This window comes from Anas platyrhynchos, chromosome Z (genome assembly GCF_047663525.1).
Source record: "Anas platyrhynchos isolate ZD024472 breed Pekin duck chromosome Z, IASCAAS_PekinDuck_T2T, whole genome shotgun sequence".
NCBI lineage: Eukaryota > Metazoa > Chordata > Aves > Anseriformes > Anatidae > Anas > Anas platyrhynchos.
Genome location: NC_092621.1, coordinates 85309776 through 85325342, shown reverse-complemented (window position 1 = coordinate 85325342; position 15567 = coordinate 85309776). Strand labels below are relative to the sequence as shown.

At 48.0% G+C, this 15567-nt stretch overlaps 1 protein-coding gene across 5 annotated transcripts in view; it reads right to left on the bottom strand.

Moving 5' to 3' along the window:
- The window catches only part of ZCCHC7 (zinc finger CCHC-type containing 7), a 114811-nt gene extending 113173 nt beyond the window's left edge, over window positions 1–1638 (bottom strand). Inside the window, exons 1-2 of one of the 5 annotated variants that reach the window (XM_038170247.2) lie at window positions 1525–1638; window positions 1009–1199 (exon numbers count right to left, since the gene is read on the bottom strand). The gene's annotated coding sequence lies outside the window, so the exon portion shown is untranslated. Of the gene's footprint in view, window positions 1–816; window positions 963–1008; window positions 1200–1399 lie in introns of those variants that run through there. The other 4 variants (XM_038170248.2, XM_038170252.2, XM_038170250.2 and 1 more) reach the window with 4 other exon arrangements.
- Between the last annotated feature and the right edge of the window lie 13929 nt (window positions 1639–15567).

The window sequence follows — 15567 nt, the reverse complement described above, 5'->3', positions numbered from 1 at the left end:
GGACAAAGGCTGTGTTGAAAATACAGCAACAAATGTGTTATTTCCTCACCTAGGGAGCAAAGATATGGCATATGTCTATAATCAGCCTCCCTGTTACAGACAGGAACGATGATAAAAACGGAAATCTTTTGAGGAAATTACCAAACACATCCTAAAATCACACGTATCTACCAGAAGAGTTCAGACATCAGAATGGTAGCAGACATCAACAGTCTTTACAGTTTCATCGAGACTGGAACTTTTTTTTGCACTTTCTATTTAGCCATATTTCTAATATGTAAACTGGGTAGTACTTTAGACTGTTATGGCACATGTACAACTGACACGAAATTGCTAAAGAACTTAAATGTTCAGATACAGTTAAATGAAATCTTTCATTTCAATGGCTATAAGTGGTGTACAAGTAGCACACCTCTTCTTCATGTGGTGTAAGTGATCAAAAATTATTAGCAACAGCAAAATGGAAATCACATCTTTGTTCCTCTTGCTACCCTGTGAAGTTATGTGATTGCCAAATCTAAATGTCTTAAAATAACATCAATCCAACAACATATGGTTATCGTCAGAGCACAACATCAGGAGACTTTTTGTCCTTCACCTGTATTGGGTCTCTGTACTGAACACTGTGCAGCAGTTCTTGTCTGGGCATAACTGAATAACCAAGCTGCACTGAAAGCAGGTGAGAAACATTTTTGTTTCATCACCTGACATGACACACACAGCTTTTGAACATCCAGAGAAGCTCCCTGCATGGACACACTCAATGTAGAGCAAGAATGTACTCGCAGCAAAACATTTCAGAGCAGCTGTACGCACCTCAATTCTGTGGCAGCCACCTACAACAACTTTCCTAAAGTCAACCCCGAGAAGGGCTGAGAGCACCTGTTGCTTGAGTTACACACAGGCAACGGAAAGGCAGAGGGCATCAGAAGCTGATCTAATGGCTACGCCTGCTATCGGATAATTTGGGGTAAACTTTGCGGGCAGTTTCTTCTGAGGATAACTGACCGCCTCCTATCTCAGTGCTGCGATAACGACACGTGTCCTCGCGGTGTCGACCCGTGCCTGGCACACCGTCCCCTTCCTGCCCCTTCAGCACAGCGCCAGCACTCCCAGGGGCGAGGCCGCGGCTCCGGGGGTTCACGGCACGCAGGGACACGCTCCGGCTTCAGGAGGGCACCGCCGAGCACCTCCCGCACCTGCAGCACCACAGCGCACGGTGAGCCCGCACCCAGCCCCGTGACAGCGCCTCCCCCCCCCCCCCTCCCCACCGCTCCCACAGCCGCGTCCCCGCCCGCCTCCCCCGCACCGGGGCCCGGGCCCGCGCGCGGCCTGGAGGCGCTGACAGGGCCGCGCCGCCAAGGGCAGGGACAGGGCCCGGGACAGGGCCCGCACGCACCGGGCAGGGCCGGGCCGAGGCTACGGCAGCGCCCGGGCCCTGCGCGCCCCGCGGGGACAGCGGGACACGGGCACGGGGGGAGGCCGGGGGGGGCCGTGCGGGGCGGGGGCCGCCCGGGTACTCACTGCCGGCCGCACCGGGACGCGACGAGCCGGAAGTGGCGGCGCCGCGCCCCGCCCGCCGGCCGCGTGCTTCCGGCCCCGCCCCGCCCGGCCACAGGCCCCGCCCACCCGGGCGCGAGGCCCCGCCCCTCTGAGGGGAGGGGAGGGAGGGGAGGGAGGGGAGGGGGGGGGCGCGGCCTCGCCCTGTGGGGAGGGCTCCCGTGACGAAGACCCCTGATGATGAAGCCTGTGAATAAAGTCTCTTAAGGCACTCGACGCCTTGACGTGTGGCCCCAAAGCTGCCCCTGTTGTAACCAAGCGTTGCAGGCGCCAACAGTCGCTGACAGAAACCCGCAGCCATGCCTGGGTGCCTGCCCCAGAAGCTGCTAGAAACTTCCACGCGCTTCATGATTACTTAGTTTCTCGTCCGGGTTCTTGCAGTGGAAAGGGAGGGCAAGGCATTTTCACACAAGCAGTAGCTTAATCCCTCAGTGCTCTGCGGGCTTTCCTGCAGCCGCCTGTGTCCTCTTCCTCGGCAAAGCAAACCTGCCTAGGAAAGGGGAAGTTGCGTTTCCAAATTTCTGTCATTACCGTGAGAAATAGCACATACAGCTTTCGGCTGAAACTATTTCCACAGAGGTCGCGGTGGTGTTGGCCAGAGCTGCTCGTCTTCTGCGGGTGCCGTGTCGCAGGGAGCCCCCGCGCTGAAGCCGTGCTGCGCTTGGCAATGGGGTGACGCCAAGTGCCAGGAAAGACACGGGCACCGGCTGACAGCAGAGACCCCTGGGGCCGGCAGAAATAACTCACAGGTGGTCAGTTACCTGTCGCTGACACAGCCAGCACCAGTGGCCTCAGCTTCATAGGATCACAGAGTGGTTTGGGTTGGAAGGGACCTTAAAGACTACCCAGTGCCAACCCTCCCCCCAGCCCAGGCTGCCCCCAGCCCCATCCAGCCTGGCCTTGGGCACTGCCAGGGATGGGGCAGCCACAGCTCCTCAGGGCATTTTCTTCCTTATACCTACTGTAAATGGACACTTTTTTAGTTTAAAGCCATTACCTGTTGTCCTATCCCTACACACCCTGACAAGGAGTCCCTCCCCAGCCTTTCTCTTGCCCTCTTTAGGTATTGGAAAGTTGTTGTAAGGTCTTCCCAGAGCCTTCTCTTCTCTAGGATGAACAACCCCAATTCCCCCAGCCTGTCTTTATAGGAGACGTACTCCAGCCCTTCATCATCTCCGTGGCCCTCCTCTGGACTCATAATACTTCCCTGTCCTCCTTGTGCTGGGGGCCCCAGAGCTGAGTGCAGGGCTCCAGGTGGGGTTTCACAAGAGCAGAGCAGAGGGGGACAATCTGCATCCCCTCAGGTGCTATAGCACTGTGCACAGCCCCTGTGACCTTTGGCCAGGCTCCTCCGGCTGTGGCTGGGGTCTCTGTGCAAAGACACATACAGTGAGTGAAGAGACCCTCACCCAGGAAAGTGATTCCGTATCGCAAAGAAGCCTCACATTAAGCCTGCACAGCATGCTTCTGCTTTCATTAGTATAACAGGTGCAGTTAGCCACAGCAGGTAGCAGCGAGTTCATGGAATCTTGGAATCGTTCAGGCTGGAAAAGACCTCTAAGATCATCTGGTCCAACCATCCCCTTACCACCAATGTCACTCACTAAACCATGTCCCTCAGCGCCAGGTCCAACTTCTCCTGAAATACTCCCAGGGACACGGATTCCACCACCTCCCTGGGCAACCTGTCCCAATGCCTGACTACTTGTTCTGAGAAGAAATGCCTCCCAATTTCCAACCTAAACCTCCCCTTGTACAACTTGAGGACATTCTCTCTAGTCCAATCACAAGTTACCTGTGAGAAGAGGGTCACCCCCAGCTCCCCACAGCTTCATTTCAGCTAGCTGTGAAGAACAACAAGGTCTGCCCTGAGCCTCCTCTTCTCCAGACTAAACAGCCCCAGTTTCCTCAGCTGCTCCTCATAAGACTTGTGTTCCTGTTGTCACCATGCAGGTCATCCTAGAAATGGGAAAAGAGAGCAGCAAGGAGAACGTGGATGTAGGGAGAGATTAGCCCTCAGCTGGATCTGCTGCTGGGCTGCTTTGAGGGGTTTGGTCACCCCTGCGGCTGCAGAGCATTTCCTCCATCTGGGAGCCCCTCAGAGCCACGAGTGTACTTGGGCAGGGGCAAGCACTGCTGACCCCAGCAGGTGGCTGGCATGCACAAGCTGGCATGTGCGTCTCTGCTTCTGCTGAGCATTGAGCTTTCGTTTCTGTTTTCATTTTTTATAGGCCTTTAAGACTTTAGGGGCTTTCTTAATACACTTCTTGTATGCTGTTTTCAACATTACTGGCATGTAATTACCACCTGCATTTTGCCCCTGGGAACATTAGTAAAGGCATACATGTGCTGGCTGGAAAAAGTGCCTCCTGAAGGGCAAAATGATCTGATTCTCTGATCATCTAAGCTTTAAGGTCAATAAAGAAAAAAAAAATGAACAGAAAATGACCTGCAAGTATGAAGGTTTTTTCTTCTGGCTGCAAGTCAGCAGACCCTGGAAAGAGTTAGAAACACAACTGTGGCACCTGATACATGCAACAGGTTACTGTAGACTGTAGAAATACAATCTGATCATGACACCCTTCAAAAGAATAACTGTTTTACTGCCTCTGCGTATTACAAAACCTTCTTAAATGTATCATTTAATTAATCATTGTAAAACAATGGCTGTTAATATGGTTAAAGGATGAAATAGAATTGGAAAATATTTGGTGACTGTCAAGGCCCAAAGGGCACTGAAGGGATGCAAGACACTGTTGTGGTTTAACCCAGCCAGCAGCTAAACACCACACAGCCGTTCGCTCACCCTCTCCCCTCCCTCTCTGGGACGGGGGAGAGAAATGGGAAAGTGAAGCCCGTGAGTTGAGATAAAGACAGTTTAGTAAGACAGGAAAATAATAATAACAACAATAATAATAACAATAATGATGATTATAGTACTTATAATAATGTCAACGAATAAGTGATGCACAATGCAATTGCTCACCACCCACTGACTGATGCCCAGCCTAACCCCGAGCAGCCAGCCCTCCCACCCCAGCTAGCCCCCCATATAATTGTTTAGCATTACTCCAGATGGTATGGAATACCCCTTCGGCCAGTTTGGGTCACCTGTCCTGGGTCTGTCCCCTCCCAGCTCCTGCTGCACCCCCAACCTGCCTGCTGGCAGGACAGAGTGAGAAGCTGAAATGTCCTTGGCTTGGTGTGAGCACTGCTCTGCAACAATTAAAACATCAGCGTGTTATTAGCACTCTTCTCATCCTAAGCCAAAACATAGCACCCTACCAGCTACTAGGAGGAAAATAAATTCTATCCTAACTGAAACCCGGAGACAGACTCCCGATGGCTCTTGAACAGGAGATGTTTTATGCCCTTTTTCACCACTACATATACTTTCCCCGTAACCCCAGGTGCTGTTCACACGCCGAATCTGTAATACAATTGGTTAGAGACCCTCAGACACGCACCTCGAGCCAGCCAGCAATTGACCACTGCCCAAAGCTCATCCTCAACACTGTAGCCAAGTCCCCAGGGAGATGCCTGATGTCCAGGCTGGGGCAGCCCCTTGGCTGCCCTGGTCTTGGCTGTGGCACTGGTGTGGGCATTGACTGATTGGCCAGTGTCTAATATTACATTATGATATTAAAACAATGTAATAAAACAATGTTTGTTTGCAGAAAGGTCCTTGGTCAGGTAACTTCCCAGATTATTTCCAGGAAGCAGAATTACATATTTCTAGAAAGAAAAGCAGAAAGGTTAGAGAATTTGGGTTTAGCACAGGATACAGGGGCATTTCGTGCTTGCAAGAAATTATTCTTGCTATATTTGACCTTAAAAGGAAGTTTCTTTTGAGGCCTGTCACTATGGAAAGTAAGTGGCTGCTTCTGACACACCCTGTGTGGCTGCGTGGACTCCACTGCCCTACAGTGCCGCACAGCTGCCCCGGGGACACCGAGGGAGCTGGCAGCATCAGTACACAGCCTTTCTGAAGGACAGCCTCTTCAATGAGCCTACCAGTAACCAGTTCTTCTCCTCCCTGTCAGGCCACTGAAACCCATCTGGGCCATATGCCCCTGTATATGACCACCTTGTGCTGGACACTTGTCTTGGTATGGCTTATATTGCACCAGTGCGCGTTGGTGTAGAGGCACGAGGAAGCTGGTACGAATTTTTCCACCAGATGCATGTAAATAGCATTCGCTGTTAGCCTCACTCAGGGGGAGTTACTGTCTTCTCCAGCTCTAGCAGCACAGCTTCTCTAGTCCAGAAAAGTGCAGGCATGGTCATCAGGAGCCTGAATGGCTTTTACTGAGCTTGACTTGAGAACAGTCACTGCTGTAGGAGAGCACAGAAGCACAATGGTTTGTGTAGCACTAAACTTCTGGTTTGGCCTTCATGTATTATCAGAAAAGCAAAGCCACATGTTTGCCTTCATGTCATTTATTTCTCCTTGAAGAAACCGCCTTCACCAGTGCTTGTTGGTCATAGTGTGTGAAATGCTTTTGGTTGGGAAGTGACATGGCTCTGTTGAACAGACATGCCACAGGGTGCATTGCTGTTGCAGAGAAGCAGATGGAGTTGCTTTCATTAAATGCAGTGGGGTTTATGTGTGATCCTCAGGCACTGGCATTTTCACCCATTTCTCTCTCATGCGAAATGAGTCCTGCCTCTCCTGTTGTTTAGGAGTGCTGTTTCTCAGGATTAATGATAAACTCCACCTACATTGCACCTGAGCCCAGGTCCAAATTTCTCACTTTCTCCTCCAAACAACCCATCCCCTTTTGTGTGCCAGGCACTTGCTTGCACAACAGATGAGAGGACCCCAGCACAAAGGCTCAGGCTCTGATACTCATAGACAACTGGAATAACAGTGGTGGCTTTGCCTTTTCATCCAGTTGCTGATGCTGTGAGACATCTGTGCTCAGCATTCTGCTGTGCTCTGGCTTCTCTCCTCTTTTCCCCCACTTCCAGAACCCATGACCTGAAGCTTTCAAAGCCGCTACAGGTAGAAGGAAACGTCTCCCTACAACCCAGAAAGGGGCTGCAAAGCTTCAGAGGATGTCAGGTTTGAAAACAGCCCTGTCTCCCTCCTCTATGAAATGGTCTGCTGTAGCTGATTGCTTGCTCCAGGCATCTTTTGAAATGGCAGTGCTGTGCTCTTCAGGCTGCTGGCATCCCCGACACTGTCCTGCAGCAGAGAGTGGTGGTGTTTTACTGTCTTCCTGCTGTGATGTGCCTGGACTCTCCCAGAAGTCACAGGATGCACAGGAAAGGGAGCAGCCGTTCTCTCAACCCTGCACTGCTGCCTTACACACCTTCGCCCCTGCACCCTCCTTCCTCTCCCACCTGCCTGCCTTTCAGTGAGTGGCCAAGTGGCTGCACACTCCAAGGAAGCAGAAATGAGGCATTCCAGAGGAAATCAGTGCTGGTGTCAGAGAAGAATCTGCAGCATTTCCAATTGCTTGGAGACACTTCAGGTCCCCCCTGAGTCCCCCAGACTGCAGGAATCTGGTTGTTATTACACCACAAGCTTTAAGTGCTGAAAAAGGAAGAGGGAGAAAGGGAAATTTTCTACATGCGTGCACTGGCAATGTACAGTTCAAATGCCAGTAGGTGGCACCCAAGAATGTGCAGCATTGTGCAAGCAGCTTTGTGCAAGCCTCGCTGCTTGCTCACCGGAGACCACGACACCTCTGCACCTTCAGCCTCTACACTCCTCGTAACCTCCCAGGAAGCCTGAAGTGCTCTGCTATGGGAGCAGAGAGCTGCCAAAATAGACCCTGAGGAAACAAGTGATTATTTTCATTTAGTTCTTTTTAAACTATGTTTCCGAGTGTTTTAGGAAACAGCATGAAGGAATCCAGAATTAGACTCAATAATGCTATGCATCATTAAGGTGTTCGTGTTAGGATGCTGTTTGCTGTTGCTTGTAACTTTGTTAGATGTCAGTCCTGTGAGGTGAACCGGCCCCCAAGAGCTGTTTCTTGATATGAAATCCCTTTGTCACAGATAGAAAGAGTTGGTCTGTCTAAGAGCATTGCTGAAGAAAGTTACATGAGCCTTGGCCGTGTTAAAATCTTTTTGTGAGGTTTCGTCCAGTCCAGAAAAATGTTAGAGTGCAACTGAAGAAAGCAGCCGTGCAAAGAGGTCAAGTTGAATGTGCACGGGCAGTCACATGCTGGTTTTTAAGAGCTTAATTTTGCAAGCCTAATGAATGTTACTTTTACCTAGACACACTGAATGTGAAGGGGTGTATTTGTTTTTGGTTACCTGTGCCGATGGAAGTTGTTTCCCAGCATATGCTGTTTCCTGACAGCAGTTTTCATCCAGCAGATGTATCTGGTGTTTGATTAATTGATTGATTTGTGTTAGATGGACTTGTGAACTCCATTTTTTTCTGTCCAGTAGAATATATACACTTTGAGGTGGTGAACCAGTCATCCCCCCGTGATGTTCATACACGGACTTGCTTCAGAGTTGGGAGCATTTCACTGGGCCAGGCAGGAGCAGCCAGCAGAGTCTGCATGGGCCTGTCACAGAATCCAGTGGTGGCTGGAGCTGCAGAAGCATTTAAAAGGTTCAGAAAACATTCAGCAAGGAAGATGGGAGGAAGAGGAAAGAGGAGGAAAACAAGAGAAAGAAGAACAACTAACAGATGAGAGGAAAGAGGTCACAGATGTCCGCTGTTGCTATTGCTACTATTTTCACACCTTGCCTCCAGTCTGCTGCCTCCAGCAACAGCAAGATGCATTGCACAGAGCACAGAAAATCATGCTCAAAAGACTTTGCACTGAAATGGTGTGAAAATCATAGATGTTGAACCCTGACAGGGTGTTCCGTGGCCTGCCCTGGTCAGATCCCACGTAAGAAGTCTTCAGGACAGTACGAAAAGTCTGCATGGTTCCATGTGTGGCTGGACTGGGCCTTCTGGGTACAGCCCACATGGAAGTTTGTCATGACGTTGCATTTGGACCTCTGCAACTTCCTGATCTGTAGCCCATCATTGTCCTCATCTGAGTGCAGCAGGAGCAGGAGCACTTCAGAAGTTAATTAAATTCCCACCCACCACCTGGTCTGCTCCTCCTCTTCCCAGTGCTTCACTTTGCAGTTTCAAACAGAACAGCGGGAGAGGGGAGGGACTGTAATTATTTAGCTCCTTGGAGCTAGCTCTACAGTGCCTCATGGCTTGTTAATTACAGTTTCATCTGTGCTAGTTAGTGGAGGACCAGAGAGCACGTGGGGGCACACGGACCGGGGGGGGGGGGGGGTGGCTCAGCGAAGTCAGGCAGAACCCACCAGGGCTGACAAAAGGGAGAAGCCAGAGTGAGGGGTGGAGGGGCAGAGGACCAGGGGAGAACAGGGAGTGGAAAGCATCTGGGAAGCAGAGGAGGACAGAGGAAAAAAAGGAAAGGACGTGCTGAGTATGGGTTGCAGCATAGTTTATCTGTGGAGAGATGGGCAAGCAGCTTAGGCACCAAGGGGCTCTATGCGCTGTCATGACCCGTGTGTCTCTCCGTGTGCTTCACACCATGCCCACCTACTTCCTCTGGCAGTACAACTAAATACCCGTGCTCCAAAACCAAGTGCTGGATGTTCCTTAGTGCAGTTGCGTGGACATTGGTTTCTGGAGGACAGAATCACTTTCACAACATATTGAATCTTCTGAGAGAAAATATTTCCTTTCCTCAATCATTCTAATTTTCTCACTGAATGAACAAAATAATTGCAATGGTGTTCTGCCTATCTCCCAGTACAAGCAAATAAGAATGTTCAGCATTTTCAGAGGGAAAAAATAAATAAATAAAAATTCTGCTGTAATGGAGAGCTGAGGCTCTTTGTGAAACTCACACGGGACACCCATCCACCTGGTACATGCGGCACTGTCAGCACTTCAGAATCTTTGCCATTTGCAGAACACCAGGGCTTGCACAGGAGCCGTGGGGAGACAGGAATGTTGTTTTTCCTCCTGTTGGGCAGGACGGTGCCCTGCTGCCCCTGCATGATCAGTCCTGGCTGTAGCATGGCAGTGCATGCAGGAGCACACAAAAGAGGCATCGGGGCATCGGGAGGGCAGGTCTTGTTCCCTCACCTGGCTCTCTGACTTCCTCTGCTGTTGTAGCAAAGGATACAAAGACCAAGCAAACGAAGAGACTGCTATTCACTTGTTTTGCTTGTCCGTGGATCAGCCACCCACTCGAAAACAGCATCTCTGCTGCCCTCTGCTATAAGGGTCCTGTGCTTAAGAGAAAAGCTTACTCTTCAGAATATTCCAGATGCACAAAAGCAGATTGTTTAAAACAGTGTTAAGGAGTTAAGAAGATGTAGGTATTTTGAGTAAAACCATTTGGGGTTTATCTGCAGCTTCTGAAATGAATACATGTGAATTTCCTCTTTTGACAGAAATGAGGGGACAACTCAGAGCCAGAAAAGGCTCTGTGTTCAAAGACTTGATGCTGCACTGCCAATAGTTTTTCACTCCAACTTCATGATTTCCATTTTATTTTGGCAGCTCCCAGTCACTGTTTCTCTCTCGCTCTCTCTTTTCTTTTCTTTTTCTTTCTTTTTTTTTTTTTTTTGACTAAAAAATTTCTCTTAAGGAACCACTAGTGATGACCCATGAGACAGTGTGTGAATGCTTTGCATTGTATAATGCTTCGACATTTGGCATTCCTATGGCATTATCCCCCATCAATGCAGAATAAGTTGTCAGAGCATGAAATTGGTATTTTTACATATTCTTAATGTACAGATGTCAGTCTGAAAGCCATGCACAAGCATTATGATTAAATTCTTGGTTTCTTTCTCTGCCTGTGGACAGATCTGTTTGGAAGATTTCTTTCCTTTTGGGGGGTTGTAGAGAAAAGACACAACCTTAAAAAGCAACAACTCTACTTAATAGAACTATCAAAAGATGAAAACTAAGTTTTAGACATTGTGTACCAAATGCCGTACAGACTCATAAGTACAGAGCAATAGTGTTCAATTTCTAGCACCTGTGTTCCTGGCATGGTGGCAGAAAGTGAGCAAGTACCAGATGTGTAGGCAGGATATAATCAGTGACCCAGTTTCTGGTGCCAAATATATCAACATGTTCCAAATCAAATCTGCTCAGAGTGTACAAGTTTGTTATTCTATGTTAATTACCATGTAAGAATGACAGACACTCATGGGAGGATTAGTATGGCTAGACATAATGGACATGGAGAAAGAAGAGGAAGGGTATGAAAAAGAGTCCACACAGGACTCCAAATTGCTTGGTTTGGTTTGTTTGATATATAAGGAAGAGGAGCTCTTGAAAGTTACCTGCTCAAAGGCAGATCAGCTTCTCTACCCTTTGCTGTCTGCCCCTGTTTCAGGGAGCCGTACTGCTAATGGGAACAAACATTGGTGCAAAATGATGCAAGAGGCTGTGCAGTCTCCATCACTGGGGTTTTCCAAGGCAAGGAGGTTGGACTGAAGATATTCTGAGGTCATGCCCAGCCTGTATTGACCTGAAGTTTTACTCTCTTGTAGGTAACATTTAGAACAAGAGGATGTTCAGCTCTTACATGCCATACCATCCTTCTCAAGTTCTTCTTAGTTATCCCTACCTGTTCAAAAAGTGTTTGGCATTGCATAGACCTTTGTCCTGGAGCTGCTGCTTGCACCATGCCTAGATGTACACCAAGTGCATGAACTTCAGCAGGGCTACAGGAGGACACCACTTGCTTAAGCAGCATCCCAGTTTACAACAAAATTATATGAGTGATACAAACAGGCTACCCAAAGGCTATTTTCTCCATGAGTACCAGAAAACAACACATGAACTGGGCTGAATTTCCCTTGAAAATGAGGTATGCAACAATCAGTAATTGCTTACTCCTGTTCTCTGTCCTGCCCTCCCAGAAGCTTGTGCTCTACAGGCCAGTTCCAGCCAAACATAGCAGAGTGATGAGGAACCTGGGAGGAATTAAAGGGGCATTTCAGAGGCATTTCAGGAGAAAAAGCATATGTGTGGAGAAGAGAGAGGTAGACTACTGTCCTCACAGATCACAGGGCTCCACAATGGGCTTGGCAACTGCATGGCCAGCTGGCTTGGACATGGTCCAGAACCAGCCATCTCATTAAGTGATGGTTAGAGGGGGTGAAGATGGGCTGAGAGTGCTGTCAAAGGATGTTGGCGAAACAAGAGCTGTGAAATGAAAAATGCTGGGAATGTGGAATAGAGGAGGAAATTGTCAGAGTCAGAGGACACACGATGAAGGAAGCTGGGATTATTGTGGGGAAAGATAATAGGTAAAAATAAAATAAAATAAAATAAAATAAAATAAAATAAAATAAAATAAAATAAAATAAAATAAAATAAAATAAAATAAAATAAAATAAAATAAAATAAAATAAAATAAAATAAAATAAAATAAAATATAATATAATAAAATAAAATAATAAAATAAAATAAAATAAAATAATAAAATAAATAAAATAAAAGTTATACACTCTGTTAGTTCCAGTAGTTATTGCAGAAATTGTTAATTGATGACACCCTTACTCAAAATTCATGAACATGAATAAATGAGATGGCAATTAGGTTTTGTTTTCAACACAGAATTTATTCCTAAAGACAGTTCAGGAGTGAATTTAAAAAGCCATAGACACAATACAATGTTAGAAAAATTCTGAGGCTGCATTATGATGTGATTGTGAAGTTCCAGTCTTTGCAACCAAATGGCTGATGACAGGGTGTGTATCTGCTACTAGGGCCACATGGTCAATATGTCAGCCCTATTTCACAGGCTCTGGGGTCCCAGCACAAGAAGGATGTGGAAATATTAGAACAAGTCCAGAGGAGGGCCACAGAGATGATGAAGGGCTGGAGCACCTCTCCTATGAAGACAGGCTGAGGGAATTGGGGTTGTTCATCCTAGAGAAGAGAAGGCTCTGGGAAGACCTTGTAACAACTTTCCAATACCTAACGGGGGATACAGGAATGCTGGGGAAGGACTCTGTGTCAGGGTGTGTAGGGATAGCACAATGGGCAAGGGCTTGAAACTAAAAGAGGGTAGATTTACATTAGATATAAGGAAGAAATTCTTTAATGTGGGGGTGGTGAGGCATGGGCACACATTGCCCAGAGGAGCTGTGGCTGCCCCATCCCTGGCAGTGGCCAAGGCCAGGCTGGATGGGGCTTTGGATAGCCTGGGCTGGGGGGAGGTGTCTCTGCCTGTGGCAGGGGGTGGTGGAATTAAATGATCTTTAAGTTCCTTTCCAACTCAAACCATTCTGTGACTCTATGATTCTCCTTTTTCTATAAGAGTACCTGTGATTCTGTAGTTAAGGGTTAAGCAGGGACTTCCAGAGAAAGTCTCACAGAAGACTGAAGAGGCATTGCCTCAGGAAGACCACTTTTCTCCCCAGGAAAACCATGTTTCTCTCCCTATCGCTTCTGCACAGGTCTCTGCCTGGTGGTTGGTCGGTCTGACTGGGAAACACAGTGCCTGGGAGTTTGGCCAAGTACCTACATCAGGTCCGCAGGGTGAACCAGGCTGCATCCAGACACCGAATCCTTTAATCAGATGTTGTGTCTCTGTTGGTACCTGTCATCAAAAGTGTTTGGAGCAGATGAAAATAATCTGCATGCAGAACCTCCACTCTGTTGCTGAAGCCAGTGTGATGTGAAATATATGAATGAACTTCTTTTGAGAAATGAACCAAAGCCAAGCAGTTTTGGCAACTGCTTAAGCAGTGCTCTGAGACTGCAGGAAAAAAATGCTGTCTTGCACTTTTGGTCCAGGAAGCAATTGGCAAAACAGCCTTTCACTACAAGCCTGAGTTACAGTGATCTACTTTATAACCACAAGTTTCCCTCCACTGCACTCCACAAGGCTGCAGATCTTCCTCACTAGGTCCATAAATAGATGTAAATTTGAGCATGAATTGTTGCCTGAGAAAGAACAACACACCGGACCTTCTGCATGAAGTGGTCTATCATTTCAAGGACCTCAGGGTCTATGTATTCAGATATATGCACTTTATCATCAAAAGCAGGCTAGCAGAGGAGAAAATAATCCACGCAGTGAGTGTAAAAGGGCATTCCAGAGCTAGTGGGCAACTTCCATTTACTGAAGAAAATATTTGTTTTCCCGACCAGGGGTATGAAATTAATTCTGGTAAGGAGAAATCTAAGTCATGGTTCTCTCTGCAGGATTTCTCCTACTTCATTAAACTCTGACATTTCCAAGGCAAATCCACATTGTTACATTGTCACTTGTGCCTGAAAAAAGTGTGTGTGTCAACGCTTAATACAAGTTTATTTTTCCATCTTATTTTGCAAGTGTAACCATGTAGCAAATCAAATGGAAGGCTTTTATTTACTTGTTAGCATTAAGACTGTGGCATGCTATATGTTTAAACAAAGGTATTAACACAGATATGGAGTAAAGTCAGTCTGTGCCAGTGGAAGACGTGGTCCATGTTTCTCTCCCTTTACCACTAGGGTGTGAAGGAAAGGCGATTGGAAGGAGCATTGACTTCAGCTCTGATTGCTAGGCTGATAAATGTCACAGCAAATACAATGTTATAATAACCCTGGTTGGTTATTTTACCACTGGAATTTTGGTATCATCTCATACTGCTTTTCCCATGAGACTTTCTGTCTAGGCTGATTTTTTTTTAATGCTTCTGGGAACTAAATTTTCAGCAGCTCTGTGAACAGTGCCCCCCTGCTCCAATACCAGTGCCCCTGACACATTGCCCCATGACAGCATGTGACATGTCAGAGCAGCTCAGCCTTGCCTGCTGTCCCCTCTGCCTACCAGCATCCTCACTGGGAGGAACCCATCTACCTGAGGTAGGTTGGTGATGCTCCCACCCAGTGTAACCTCTGGCTCTGCCTGTTCTCACCAAAAGAACCAAGCACTCTCTCTCCCTCTATACCAGAGATCTGTCCTCTCAAATGTCCCTTTCTGACACTTTTCAGCCCTCGTACCCCTCAGCAGCTATTTTTGCTTCTGCAAGGAGCTGAAAGCAAAGAGAAGGTTGGAGTATGACGTTGGGTGCTGAGGACAGTGAATTTGCTTGCTGTCATTGCAAATCTTGCAGGGGCTCTGTGAAGATTGTTGTATGTTTTGTCATGGCACCACACTCCCTCGCTGCACAAGCCATGTGGGCTGAGCTACAAAGCAGGGGAAGGGGTGAGAGATAACTTCTTTACCAAAGGGGTTGTTAGGCATTGGAACGGGCTGCCCAGGGAAGTGGTGGAGTCACCATCCCTGGAGGTCTTTAAAAGACGTTTAGATGTAGAGCTCAGTGATTTGGTTTAGTGGGGACTGTTAGTGTTAGGTCAGAGGTTGGACTCGATGATCTTGAGGTCTCTTCCAACCTAGAAATTCTGTGATTCTGTGATAAGTATGAGAGCAGAAACACAGAGAAAGGGAAGGGACGCAGGCAGCACGATGCCAAGAATGTTAGGGAATGAACCTTTGTGCTTTCCCTGCATCACAGGAGTCTCACAGCGTCTGTGGTGCCTCTGAGTGCCAGAAGCTGGATTATTTGCTGCGCGCAGAGAGACTTCCTGAGATGGCGAGGTCTGTGTGTCCACATGAGCCCAGCTGTGCATGGTGTCCACCTGTGGCTGGCTCAGGGTGTTTGCTCTCTGCTTGAGAGGCACATCCCCAGGGACACTGCAGGAGCAAGGCACCGTGTCTCCTGTGAAGGCAAATGGGACAGGCGAAGCCTAGGTAAAGCAGGCAGTTGCTCAGGGCAGTTGCTGATGGCCTGCGGCTCGAGAGCGATGTGTCAGGGGGTGAGGGACTGCAGCTACCCCAAACAGGTGGGAAGGGGGGTGGTAATGCCTCCGCCAGTGGACAGCATCACAGTTGTGATGACATATGTGGGACTACTTCAAATGTCGCCATTTTACCTAACTGCATTGTTACACTAACTGCAGCAACATAATTAGCTAAAATTGCTTAAAATGTTTCAGGGCTACCAAGCCTGCTCAGACGTTACACACCTCTAGAAGCAGGATGG